The 12,176-nt window shown below is 50.2% G+C and overlaps 1 protein-coding gene across 1 annotated transcript in view; it reads left to right on the top strand.

The window, feature by feature from the left end:
* Positions 1–2,722: 2,722 nt before the first annotated feature.
* The window catches only part of ARHGEF1 (Rho guanine nucleotide exchange factor 1), a 90,703-nt gene continuing 81,249 nt past the window's right edge, over positions 2,723–12,176 (top strand). Inside the window, exon 1 of the mRNA XM_060258676.1 lies at positions 2,723–2,818. The gene's annotated coding sequence lies outside the window, so the exon portion shown is untranslated. The remainder of the gene's footprint in view (positions 2,819–12,176) is intronic.

Genomic DNA, 12,176 nt, shown 5'->3' with positions numbered 1-12,176 from the left:
GCAAATGAACCAAGGTGGAATGGGGCAAATGATATCGATTCATTTAGATTCTATATATCATATGCCATCTGGAATTGTACAGAATTGTTATATATTGTATTTTACTGTATTTATTGTAATTATATACTGGTCTAAAGATTTTTAAATTGTATTTTGTGGTTTGATGTTACCTGCTTTGAGTCAGTTTCTGGGAGACCGGGCAATCAATCAAGAAAAGGGGGTTATGTTTACAGATTTCATGGAAAGGATAGGAGTTTGTTTTGAGGGATGCCAAATCCAGGTAGGAACATTCCTGGAGATTTAGAAAGGGGGGAAGACTAGGGAGGACAGGAATTGGGGATTGGAACGAATCTCAGTTTAACCACCCAAATAAGCTATGCTATCCAGGGAACTGATCTCTCGTGTCCGAAAACCAGCTGTAATTCTGGGCGACTGCAGTCAGTACCACATCTAGGCTATATATTTGTGTCCTAAAACAGTAGACAAGTGTCACCTTTAAGAAGAAGATGAAGAAGAAGATATTGGATTTATATCCCGCCCTCCACTCCGAAGAGTCTCAGAGCAGCTCACAATCTCCTTTACCTTCCTCCCCCACAACAGACACCCTGTGAGGTGGGTGGGGCTGGAGAGGGCTCTCACAGCAGCTGCCCTTTCAAGGACAACCTCTGCCAGAGCTATGGCTGACCCAAGGCCATTCCAGCAGGTGCAAGTGGAGGAGTGGGGAATCAAACCCGGTTCTCCCAGATAAGAGTCCGCACACTACACCAAACTGGCTCTCCAGCTAAGTTTTATTTACAATGTAAGCTTTCGTATGCTCTTAAGCAGACTTCATCAGACAAAATGGGAATGGCAAGCAGCTTTTGGGTCAATTGAAATAATACAGGTCACCTAGAGCCAGGGGTGTCAAACTTATTTTGTTATGAGGGCCGGGTCTGACATAAATATGGGACCTTGATGGGCCGGGCCACGTGTGTCATTTTGTGTTGACATGCTCGAATGAGGGATGTGGGCTGTTTGTCTCATTATATATACTAACCCACCTTCCACTATCCTTTAATGCACCCTGTTTTTCTAAGGGCTAACTTATATTATTTCTCTTTTAGAACAGTGTATCAGAATATTTGGTTTTTTTGGTTTTTTGTACTGACATACTCAAATAGGGGAATTTTGGCTGCTTGTCTTATTGCATATACCAGCCTATCCTATGGCAAACTATATGGATGTTATAATCCCTTGAGTAAACATGCCCCCTATTTAAACTCACAAAGTCAGAATGTTACCTAGATTTATGGCACCCCTATGACAGGAGTCTGCTTTTTTATCACCTAGTGTTTTTTTCAGCCGTTTTGTCCTACACTAACAAACACAGATCCCTATTTGTGATTCCTTTAATCTGCTAAAAACATTCCCATGATTCCACACTGCTCACTTATATTAAGAATTGCTGCGTCCATTCCCATTTGTCTGATGAAGTCTGCTTAAGAGCATACGAAAGCTTACATTCTGCATAAAACTTAGTTGGTCTTAAAGGTGCACTTGTCTACTGCTTTGTTCTTTTGCATAGAACTGTCAAGACAACATAAAAGTTTGCACTTTCCCTTCTGTGTATAACTCTCCTCCCTCCAACTTGGGAGTCTCATGGTTTGGGGTTATCACCTGGGGCTGGGAAACACCTGGTTATTTTGGGGGTGGAGCTTGAAGAAGGCGGGGCATGAGAGGGGAGGGACTTCAATTAATAACACAGAGCTTGCCTTTCAAAGCAGTCATCTCTCTCCCCCTCCCCCCCCCCCCAGTGATGGGTCACCTGGAGATCAGTTGTAATCCTAGGAGAGGTCTCCAGCCAACTACCTGGAGGCTGGCAACGTTATCTTGGCTGCATCTGGAAAAAAAAAGGGTCGGGTCCAGATAAGCTTTCGCTACATGAATGCGTTGTTTTATAAGACGCCGCGGGACTTTTGCCCTATCAGTCCACCACAACCCACTCCATTCAGATTTGTTCTCTAAGCGTTGGGATTCATCCCACACCTCTGTTTCGAGCAACCCGGAAGCGGCAGCCTCGGTCGCGTTTCCGCAGTGCAGCAGATCGTTGACGGAAGTGCTGGGTTCGAATCCCCCGTGCACTACTGCGGCGCAACCACCAAGCAGGCAGGCCTAGAACTTGAATTCAGCAGGCTCCTGAACCTTTCTGACGATTCCCCCTCCTTCTCCCCACCTGGTCCATTGAATAGTAGGTGCAGCTGCATAACAATCCCTGGATCAGCTCCACCACCTATTTTTCTACAAAACTACCCCTAGTTGCAGGGTTTTTTTTCTTTTTTTAAAAAATTGGTAACAGGATACTTTTGCTGCAATGAATGAATAAAATAAGTCTCTCTGCTGTTGTGGCCGAGGGTTCCAAACATGGCAGCGCCGCTTGCGGAACTCCTCGCCACTGGGGAGCGCAAAGGCTCCTTTGCATACGAAATACACGTCCTTTCTTCCTTGCAGAGAGAGAGAGAGATCGTTTAGCAGCTCCCGCCCACCGGGCCAGCTCGGGCGGCCCCGATTCCTCCCAGCGCCGCGCTCGCTTGCAAGCCTATGCATTCCTATGCACGGCGAGCCACACTAGGAGGCCCGAGGAGAGGCGAGGGGAGGGACTGGGGAGGGGGGTGGAAGGAGGAGGAGACCGGCGGGGAGGGATCCGGAAAATGTAAGCGGCTTCCTGCCACCCCTCCTTCTCCCCGGTCCAACCCCTCCCCGAAAGCAACAGGAAACCCCGCCAGCGAGCCAGCCCAGCCGCCAGCGTCCCGGGGCCCTTGGAAGGTTCGATCCAGCCCAGGTGAGCCATGGCCCGGGATCCACTTGGAGGCGACCCGCAGAGCCCGGGAATCCGCCGAGGGGGGTGGGGACGCGCTTCCTGTTAGAAAGGCAACTGGGAGAGGGAGGGAAGGAGGGAGGCTTCCCACGGCGGGCGTTTTGCGCGATAGGTGCCGGGGCTCAGGTTCTGCCCCCGAACCTTGTTTGGGTCAGGACTGGCGGCGTCGGGGTTGGGGGGAAGAGCAGAGAAGCGGGGCTGCCTTTGAACCCGAGATGGGCCCCGGCACCTGTTTTCCAACGCCCCGGCTCAGCCCTGAAATATCTCAAGCGGTACCAAAGGAGGAAAAAAAGCGCATTGATGTGCAGAAATGCCCCCCCCCCCCTTGCTATAGTTCACCGCCACAGTAAGGGGAGGGGGGGGGGTAAATGCAAAAAAAAAAAAAGCTTCCATTTTGCCTTATTGAACTTTTGCTTTGGGGCACTGAGCGCGGGGAAGAAGCGCTCTCTGCACATGCTCTTTGGACTCTTCTGGGCTTGAGCCCTGGCGCCGGAAAACCTGTGCTGGAGCCGGTCTCCAAAGCGGTGGGTCTAAACCCCGACTCCCTCCAGCCTTTTGGAGCTTGAGCTTTAAAATCCAATTTGTAGGCTCAAGAAAGGGGAGCGATGAATTCTGATTTCCAGCCGGGGGAGGTGCATTGAAATTGGGAGGCTTAGAGAGGCAGGCGAGGGGGGAAAGAGGAGGTCTACGGAGGGGGCGGAAGGCCATGTGAGGAAGGGGGAAAGAGAGGCCAGAAATATTAGACAGTGAATGATTCATAAGTGGAACCGTGAAGAGGATTTTGAGGGGTAGTCTGCAAACATTGGATGGCTTTTGGTCGACCACAGTGGTTCCCAACCTAATTGCTGTGCTGACTCAGAAGTCTCCATTTAGTTGGAGCAGCTTGAAAGAAATCAACACAATGGCAAAAGTCTGGGATTCCCTTTTACAGGCCTCCTTTGGGAGTCCCACAGGTTGGGAAACGCTTCGCTGTGAGATGCGGATTTTATTTTGGGTCTAGAATAGAAGTCCTTTCCTGAGAGCTGGGGAGAGCATCTGGGTTTTGAAATGGGGGGGGGGGCACGGTGAGAGAATGGCGGTATTGGATTTGGGGCTATGGAATGAAACGTAACTGTACAATGTGCCTCTCTCTTGGCCTTTCTCTCCTCCCCGCAAAAGTCTGGCTTCTCCCCTCCTGGCAGAGAGGCCTGTAACTTGGCCAGGATCCTGGAAATACGGACCGGAACTAATCTTGGGTGTTGTTTTAATGCATGTGTGTGTCAACTCCATCACCAGAGATGTGAGTTGCAGAATCAGCATCTCTCAGAGCGCTAAGCCATACATCTAGAGCAGGGGTGTCAAACTCATTTGTTATGAGGGCCAAATCTGACATAGAGACCTTGTCAGACTGGGCCATGTGTGTACCTATTTAAGATTAAGTAGTAGAGACATAAACTTTATAAAGGACACAGACAATCACAATTAAAGTTTTTTTTTAAAACTTAAAACGTTAGCACTCATTGATCTTAAAGGTGCTTTCTTTGTAGCTCTCCCATGGGATCCAGGGAACCAGGTAAAGGAAGCTCTGGCTCTTTCCTTCCTTCCTGAGGAGGGGGAGGAGCCTCAGCCAATAGAGGGAAGAGAGGCTTGGCTCAGTAGCTCTGATGTGCAGTTGAGAAAGCCTGGCAAAGCAAGCTACCCCTCCTCCTCTTCCTCCCCAAGGGAGGAGCCTCAGCCCGTGAAGAAAATAGAAAATTTGCTCTGTAGCTCTCGTGCAATTGAGCAAGCCTTGCAAAGCTGTTACGCAGAAGGGAGCAAGAGAGAGGGAGAAGGAAGCAGATGACAGCCAATTGTTCAGGGGGCTGATAGGAGCCCTCTGGGGGACTCATTCGGTCCCCGAACTGCATGTACGATGCCCCTGAATTCTAGAGGCAGCGTGAATGCTTTTTCACGGGGGCGGGAGGTCCAGCTTTCGCTTTCAAACTTCCCCAGGAACTTGAAAACAGAGAGGCACATTTTTTAGAAAACCCAAGAGAGGCTCAGGAGTGACAGGCGTCTGAAATAGGGGGCCCCTGGAATCCTGTCCCGTGGTGGCATTTTCGGAATACAAGGCCAACCCATCAGATTTACCTAGAACTGAACTCGGAGCTGGCGCCCTCTGCAGGCCGTTCCCCCGCCCCCTTTGCCACCTTCCTATTCTCTCATCGCTTAAGCTGCCCTGAGAGAAGGTTTTGCATGCCAGACATATTTTTGGCCAGGAAGGCCAGAGCAGCATCTTGAGACTGTGAGGTCAATCCTGGAGCGCATGCCAGGCGTGATGTGGTTTGGAGGGGGGGGCAGGGAGTAGCTCAGATTCTTCCCAGGGAGGTTCCAGGCAGCCTCAAATAAGCCCTCTGTCCTCTCCTTGGCCCACTCAAAGGATGAGCCTTATTTGAAATCATACTGCCACTCTTTTCTCCATTTTTCGGCACAGATTTGAGTGCAGATTTTTAAAAAATAGTTGGTGTGAAACGGTATACCTACAACTTGGATGCAGTAGGGTTACCAGGTCCAATTAGTATTTGGGGAGGGATGGGAGCTCAGTGGTAGCTCATCTGCCTCGTAAGCAGAAGGTCCCAGGGTCAATCCCCGGCATCTCCAACTAAAAAGGGTCCAGGCAAGTAGGCGTGAAAAACCTCAGCTTGAGACCCTGGAGAGCCGCTGCCAGTCTGAGTAGACAAGACTGACTTGGATGGACTGAGGGTCTGATTCAGTATAAGGCAGCTTCATATGTTCATATGGGGACTTTGGGGGTGGAGCCAGGAGACTTTGGGGGTGGAGCCAGTAGCAAGGTTGTGACAAGCATAATTGAACTCCGAAGGGAGTTCTGGCCATCACATTTAAGGGAACTGCACGCCTTTTAAATGCCTTCCCTCCATTGGAAATAATGAAGGATAGGGGCACCTTCTTTGGGAGCTCGTAGAATTGGACCCCCTGGTCCAATCTTTTTGAAACTTGGAGGTTCTTTTGGGGAGAGGCACCAGATGCTATGCTGCAAATTTGGTGCCTCTACCTCAAACAACAGCCCCCCCCCCAGAGTCCCAGATACCTGCAGATCAGTTCTCCATTATACTCTATGAATCGGTCTCCATAGGGAATAATGGAGTGCCCAGCAGACATTTCCTCCCACCCTGATGACCCTGAAGTGGGGGGAGGGCCTCCAAACTGAGGGATCCCCTGCCTCCACCTGGGGATTAGCACCCTTAATGGAGGGTTGGATGGGAAATCAGCTGGGGGCGAAAAAGGCATCCCGTTGGAATAATAACCTGTTTCCTGTAGAAATGTGTGTCAGCTGCATGTTTACCCAGGAGATATGTCAGGGCGGGATTGAAATTCAGCAATAGAGCTGCCGGCTTTCTGTTCGGCTTTCCTATCACCTCCTGCCTGCGCAGAAGGTCCCAGGTTCAATCCCGGTCATTTCCAGATGAAAGATGTCAGCAAGTGTTTAGGGCCTTTCTCTGCCTCAGGCCGTGGAGAAGAGCTGCCAGCCAGAGCAGGAAATACCGAGCTAGATCAACCATTGGTCTGACTCGATTTAAGGCAGAGGTGACCAAACTTGCTTAATGTAAGCGCCACCTAGAATAGATGTCAGATGTTTGAGAGCTGCCAGACAGGAACGTCGGATGCCTGAGAGCTGGAAGGAAGGAAGGTTATTTCCCTTCTGCTATCTGAGACACTGGGGATTCCCCACTCCTCCAGTTGCAGCTGCTGGAATGGTCTTGGGTCAGCCATAGCTTTCGCAGAGTTGTCCTTGAAACGGCAGCTTCTGTCAGAGCTCTCTCAGCCCCACCCACCTCACAGGGAAGAAGGAAGGAAGGCAAATAGATGGGGGAGGGAAGAGGGAGCGAGAGGTGGAAAGAAAGCAACTTTAACTTTAAATACTTGGAGAACTGATTTAAAGAGACAAATGCCTTCTCCAAGCTGGCCAATGGGGCGGTGGGGGCTTCAAGAGCCACACAATATGTGTGAAAGAGCCACATTTGGCTCCGGAGCCATGGTTTGGCCACCCCGATCTAAGGCATCTTCTTATGTTCCCTTTCAGGGGAAGGACAGTGGCTCAGTGGCAGAGCATCTGCTAGACATGCAGAAGGCCCCAGGTTTGACCCCCAGTGTCTCAGATAGCAGGGCTTGGGAGGGGGGAACCTTGACCAATCAGAGTAGGTAGTAAAACACCAAGTCCCATTATAAGGATGCTTCAAGTATTCACCCTTGAAGCATCAGGCTTTAAACCTGTTCCAGGTGACCTCTATAAATTACACCTAGGCCTGTTACAAAAAGCCGGATGAGTTAAGATGGCATGCAATGAATTGCATCTGCATAAATCTGCATGAAAAAGTAGGAAGGAGAGCAGTGTGCTTCGTTTCCTTTTAAGCCAGGTGTGTAGCAGGTATGATCTTAGAAGAGGCATTTCCTTCTATGCACGAACATCTGAATCTGCCTTATACCGAATCAGACTCTTGGTCCAGCAAGGTCAGTCTTGTCTACTCAGACTGGTATTTGCTCTCCAGGATCTCAGGCAGACGTCTGTCACATTTTAACTGGAGATGCTGGGGACTGAACTTGGGGACCTTCTGCATGCCAAGCAGCTGCTCTACTACTGAGCTACAGCCCCACTTCATGGCTCTCCGGGGTTGCAGGCTGAGATCTTTCCTATCTCCTCCTGCCTGATCTTTTTAACTGGAGATTCCAGGGATTGAACTTGGGACCTTCTGCATGCCAAGCAGATGCTCTACCGCTGAGCTATAGCCCCACTTCCTTGCTCTCCAGGGTGTCAGGCTGAGGTCTTTCCCATCCCTTCCTGCCTGGTCCTCTTTAACTGGAGATGCCAGGGATTGAACCAGGGACTTTCTGCATGCCAAGCAAAGGCTCTTCCATTGAGCCACAGCGCGGCCCTTGCAAATGAACACATGAAGATGTCCTTTACTGAATCAGATACTTATTGTGATCTGTCATATATTGTCCACTTAGACTGGCAGCTACTGTGCAGGGTTTTGGGCAGAGGTCTTTCTCATCACCTCCTGCGTGGTCCTTTTAACTGGAGATGCTGGGGATTGAACCTGGAACCTTCTGCATGCCAAACAGATGCTCTCCCACTGAGCTACAGCCCCACTTCCTGGCTCTCCAGGGACTCAGGCAAAGGTCTTTCCCATCACCTCCTGCCTGGTCCTTTTACCTGGTGATGTCGGGGATTGAACCTGGGACCATCTGCCTGCCAAGCAGATGCTCTCCCACTGAGCTACAGCCCCACTTCCTGGCTCTCCAGGGTCTCAGGCTGAGGTCTTTTCCCTTTCACCTCCTGCCTGGTCCTTTTAACTGGAGATGCTGGGGATTGAACCTGGGAACTCGTGCATGCCAAACAGATACTCTGTCACTGAGCCATGACCTTTCCTTGCATTTGGGAGAAGGGGGGGGATGCTTCTTCTAAGATGGCATGCGCAAGAGTTTTTTTTGACAAAAGTGGCCTCTGCCCCAAGGAGTGTACAGTCCAAATTTCGCCATTGAGGTCATCCGCAAAGGGAAGTGAGAAAACGGAAGGCAGTGAGTTTCAGATGTGTGGCTGCTGCCAGAAATGGAAGCATGTGTCTCGGCTAGCTCCCAGCAAGCTGTGTTCGCCTCGCTCTCAGTGTGCAAGGTTCTGGCAGTAGGCCGCAGATGCTGAGCGCATTTGTAGAGATAACAGTACAAATACGGAAATGTCCTTCTGTGTGTATCTGCAGAGTCGGGGCCCCAGTGGATGCGCACTGCTGGCTTGTCGCAGTCGAAAGTCCTGACAATAACATGGGCTGACCGGTCACGTGGTGACCATGTGTCCAGAGGGTCGTGTGAGGTGACCCGGGGCTGTTTCTCTTGACCTCCTCTCCCCCCCCCCCCCGTTCTGTTTTCTTCTTCCTCTCGTCCTTTTTGGTGGACTCTAAGGTTTAAAAAAAGCCGAGGAAGGAAAAAGAAGATGGGAAACGAAGGCTGATATGGATAGGGGCGGAGAATAACTAGGGAGAGGGGAAATTGTGGCTGGGAATAATTGAGTAGGGAGGAAACAAAAGCTATTTGAGACCCGCCTCTTGTGGCTGCCACTGAGTTTCTAGAAGTTGGACGGAAGCCCTTTAAAAACCCTCTTTGTGGGTTGCCATAGAGTTGGTTCTACTGATTTCCTGTTATTACAATTAATCTCCAGACTACAGAGATTGCTTCCGCTGAGAAAAAGGCTGCTTTGGAAGGTGGACTTTGTGGCATTCCACTACACTGGGGTCCTGTTCCTTTACAAAGCCTGCCCTTCTCAGGTCCCCCCCCCCCCCCCCAAAGAGAGCCAGTCTGGTGTAGTGGTTAAGTGTGCAGACTCTTATCTGGGTGAACCGGGTTCGATTCCCCACTCCTTCACTTACAGCTGCTGGAATGGCCTTGGGTAATCCACAGTTTCTCTTAGAGTTGTCCTTGAAAAGGCAGCTTCTTTCAGAGCTCTCTCAGCCCCCACCTACCACACAAGGTGTCTGTTGTGGGGGGAGGAAGATAAAGCAGATTGTGACTGCTCTGAGACTCGGAGTGGAGAGTGGGATATAAATGCAGCAGCATCATCATCTGCTCCTCCTCCTCTCTTTCCCAAGCCAGAGTCTGTGACCCAAGTCTCTTTGCCTTGGAGATTCTGGATGTCTGGGTCCTCTCTAATATTCCCTCTAAGCTGCGGAGTCTTGTGAGCAAAAATTCTACTTTGTGAGCGACTCGCATGAAATTTGTGAGCTGCTGCATAAATTAGTTTGCTCCGGGGCCATCTTTCCTGAGCTAAGACAAAAATGTGTGAGCTGGAAGCTAAAAAACTGTGAGCTAGCTCACACTAACTCAGCTTAGAGGGAACACAGGTCCGCTCCCAATGTTGGTGGGAGATGGGACGGTCAAATTGCTGCGAGCGCAGTCTGGAAGAAACTGCTTTGTGGCCCTAGCATGGATTGCACCCACGCGCTCCCCCAAACTTCAGCGCATAAGAACATAAGAGAAGCCATGTTGGATCAGGCCAACGGCCCATCAAGTCCAACACTCTGTGTCACACAGTGGCAAAAAATTTTATATACACACATACACTGTGGCTAATAGCCACTGATGGACCTGTGCTGCATATTTTTATCTAAACCCCTCTTGAAGGTGGCTATACTTGTGGTCGCCACTACCTCCTGTGGCAGTGAATTCCACATGTTAATCACATGTTAATATAAAGGCTCCCCCCTCCTACGCAATCTCACTTTTCTCCTCCGCTTTCCTCCGCTGAACAGCTGGTAGAGGACTTGAAGGGGAGGAAGCCAAACGTTTGGGCACTGGGGGTGCGAGAAAAGGGGAGGCACATGGGATCGTCCTAACCAGTTGCCAAAGTCGGGGTTTGTGGGAGATGGCAACAGCATGGGAATGGAGGATTTGTTCCCGGCCTGTAGTTAGAGTGCAGAATTCATGGCACAAAGTTATGATTACGGCCCTTGTTGGAGATTTCAGAGTCATTTCAAGGTGGACGGCCCTGTTTCAGAGCTGTGAGGCGAAATGGAATCTCCATGTTCAGAAGAGCCGGAGGGTGCATTGTGGGTAAGAACTTGCTGCCTTTTTGCCTCATAAAAACATAAGAGAAGCCATGTTGTATCAGGCCAGTGGCCCATCCAGTCCAACACTCTGTGCCACACAGTGGCCGAAACCCAGGTGCTGTCAGGAGGTCCCCTAGCAGGGCCAGAACTTCAAAAGCCCTCCCACTGTTGCCCTCCAAGCAACAAGAATATAGAGCATCACTGCCCCAGACAGAGAATTCCATCTATCCCTTGTGGCTAATAGCCACCAATGGACCTTTGCTCCATATGTTTCTGTCTCCTCTTGAAGCTGTCTATTCTTGTAGCCGCCACCACTTTTTGTGGCGATGAATTCCACATGTTCATTGCTCTTTGGGTGAACTAATACTTCCTTTTATCTGTTCTAAGCCTCCTACTCCTTCATTTCATTTCATGGAGTGCCCAGAAGTTCTTGTATTGGGAGAAAGGGAGAAAAGTCCTTCTTTCTCAACCTTCTCTATCCCATGCATAATTGTGTAACCCTCTGTCATGTCAACCCCTTAGACGTCATTGCTCCAAGCTAAAGATCCCAGACCTCTTTAACCTTTCTCGTTAGGGAAGGTATTCCGTCCCCTTCATCGTTTTAGTTGCCCTCTTCTGCACCCTTCCCAATGCTATAATATCTTTTTTGGAGGTGCAGTGACCACAACTGTACACAGATTCCAAATATGGCTCCCACCATAGATTTACACGGAGGCAGTAAAGTGTGGGGGAGGGGTGGGTGGGTTTCTCCTGAGTGGATATGATTGCATGCAGCTGAGAACAGGATTTTGCACTGGGGAAATTTGGAACTCTTCCTATGTCGTGACCAGGGGTCGTTTTGTAGAAAAATAGGTGGTGGAGCTCATTAGCATAACGTATTAGCATATGCCACCCCCTCACACCAGCCAAAAGCAACCCGGTGCAAGAAAGGAGAGCCCCGGGCAAGTGAGGCCTACTTGGGCTGGCTAGAGATTTAGCTAGTGTATCTCCCTTTGCTCTGCAACCAGTGGACGCTCATGTGTGTGTGTGTGTGTGTGTGGCAACGGCTGCGTTTACATCACTTCCTGTTGCAGGAAGTCAGCGCACTCTGTAAATATTCACTGGTAGCTCCTTTTGTTTTAGAAACCCGGTTGAGTGGAGATGTCCCTTTTGGCCAGAAGGGAAGGGAAGACCCCAGGGGAATGCAGGTGCGTAGGCTTGGGGCTCCTCTCTTCCTCAGCCTACAGGTTGTTTGGGAGGAAGCTGAGAAACAGCAGGGGAGGGAGAAGGCTGTGACATCACTTCCTGTTTGGGCTCCCGGTAGGCAGAAGAGGGACGAGGAAGTTGTGTAGCTTGTTCGTCCTGGTGCTGAACCTGAGAAGGCAGATCTTGCATGCTAATTAATGAATGCTGTCGCCTTCCAGCCTCTGTCTCAGCCTCTCTGCAGTCTTCTTTGCCTTGTTATGGGAACTGCCTTGCATTTGTTTTTCCTGCCTCGATCTCCCCCACCCTGTCCCCATCCTGGTTCGCTGAATAATTTAGTTATTGTTTTGGCTTTTTCCTTCCGCATCTCATGCATAAAATGTCCCTGTAAGGTAGGTTAGGCCCAACATACCCATTGATTTTTCATGGCTGAGGGAGGGTTGTGGGTTTCTCACAGCCACACCTGAGAAGGCATCGCCGATGCCAGTTTCCACTGCAGCCTCGACAGTTCCATTTGTGTGAAAGCGTGGCTTGCAATTGGCCATTTTTGCCCTGGCCTGGGCTTT

Source organism: Heteronotia binoei, chromosome 17, assembly GCF_032191835.1.
Source record: "Heteronotia binoei isolate CCM8104 ecotype False Entrance Well chromosome 17, APGP_CSIRO_Hbin_v1, whole genome shotgun sequence".
In the NCBI taxonomy this organism is placed as follows: Eukaryota; Metazoa; Chordata; class Lepidosauria; order Squamata; family Gekkonidae; genus Heteronotia; species Heteronotia binoei.
The sequence above is the reverse complement of the archived record's forward strand: the minus strand, read 5'-3'. Positions and strand labels throughout refer to the sequence as shown.